This window comes from Bubalus kerabau, chromosome 11 (assembly GCF_029407905.1).
Source record: "Bubalus kerabau isolate K-KA32 ecotype Philippines breed swamp buffalo chromosome 11, PCC_UOA_SB_1v2, whole genome shotgun sequence".
Taxonomy (NCBI): domain Eukaryota; kingdom Metazoa; phylum Chordata; class Mammalia; order Artiodactyla; family Bovidae; genus Bubalus; species Bubalus kerabau.
This window is the reverse complement of record NC_073634.1, coordinates 11,559,097-11,560,675: the sequence shown is the minus strand read 5'-3', so window position 1 is coordinate 11,560,675 and position 1,579 is coordinate 11,559,097. Positions and strand designations below refer to the sequence as shown.

Sequence of the window (1,579 nt, the reverse complement as noted above, 5' to 3'; positions counted from 1 at the left end):
AACTTTTATTTTCACAAGCTATGGTGATATTTTGGTGCATTAAAAATTTCTTTTTAGTTCACCAGTACATAATCTTTTCTTTTTTTAGATAGAAGTAGCAGGATATGTAAAGAATTTATGAATATTGATGACCTTTGGATTATGAAAAAGTGCTAATTTAATTTTAGATTCTGCTTTTTTTTTTTTAACTTTCATGTGTTCAGTCACTAAATCATGTCTGATTCTTTGTGACCCTATGGACTGCTGCACTCTAGGCTTCCCTGTCCTTCACTATCTCCCAGAGTTTGCTCAGACTCATGTCCATTCAGTCCATTATGCCATCCAGTCATCTCATCCTCTGTCACCCCCTTCTACTCCTGCTCTCAATCTTTCCTAGAATCAGAGTCTTTTCCAGTGAGTTGGCTCTTTGCATCAGGTGGCCAAAGTACTGGAGCTTCAACCTCAGCATCAGTCTTTCCAATGAATAGTCAGGATTTATTTCCTTTAGGATTGACTGGTTTGGTCTCCTTTCTGCTCAAGGGACTCTCAAGAGTCTTCTCTAGCACCACAGTTCGATAGCGTCAATTCTTCAGCACTCAGTCTTCTTTATGGTCCAACACTCACATTTGTACATGACTACTGGATAAACTATGGGCTTCCCTGGTGGCTCAGAGGTTAAAGCGTCTGCCTCCAATGCAGGAGACCCGGGTTTGATCCCTGGGTTGGGAAGATCCTCTGGAGAAGGAAATGGCAACCCACTCCAGTATTCTTGCCTGGAGAATCTCATGGACGGAGGAGCCTGGTAGGCTACAGTCCATGGGGTCTCAAAGAGTCAGACACGACTTCACTTTCACTGGACAAACTATAGCTTTGACTATATGGACCTTTGTTGGTAAAGTGTTGTCTCTGCTTTTTAATACACCATCTAGCTTTGTGTTGATTTTCCTTCTAAGGAGCAAGTGTCTTAATTTCATGGCTGCAGTTATACCCAAAGTCACATTTGTCCAGTACAATAAATCACTTCCTCTAATTTCCAACTATACTTATTACAATAAGTGGCCAGCCTTCTTTCTTGCTTCTTAGGACAGACTTGAAGAATTCATCATGTAAGGAATCCATAAAGACAAATATTGGATTTGGACCATAAACAAATCTCCTGTCTTCTAATGAAAGTAATACCTTGCCTACAGTCATTAAACAAATCATTTTGTTTTAAGATTTTTTTGATGTGGACCATTTTTAAAGGTTTGTTGAATTTATTACACTATTGCTTCTATTTTATATTTTGGATTTTTGGCTATGAGGCATGTGGAATCTTACCTGCAGGGATCAAACCTACACCCCCTGTATTGGAAGGTGAAGTCTTAACCATTGGACCTCCAGGGAAGTTCCTAAGGAAATCATTTTAAACACAGAGTTTTCCAGAAGAGTTGGAGAAACATGGTGTCAGAGTCCCGGGACAAAGTGCATTTTACATTCTACACTTTACATTTCACCTCCAGCAGGTAAGTTTTGATATTTGTTCAAATTCTGACCATGTAAAGACAGAAGCTAGTGGCTTTCCATTTGTGGGCAGGCTGTAAGAGACCTCCATGTTATC

The 1,579-nt window shown here is 39.7% G+C and overlaps 1 non-coding gene across 1 annotated transcript; it reads left to right on the top strand.

Annotated features, from left to right (window-relative positions):
• The first annotated feature begins 636 nt into the window (after positions 1-636).
• On the top strand, positions 637-708 carry TRNAW-CCA (transfer RNA tryptophan (anticodon CCA)). Its single transcript has one exon. It is a non-coding gene; the product is annotated as a tRNA-Trp (tRNA).
• Positions 709-1,579: the final 871 nt, after the last annotated feature.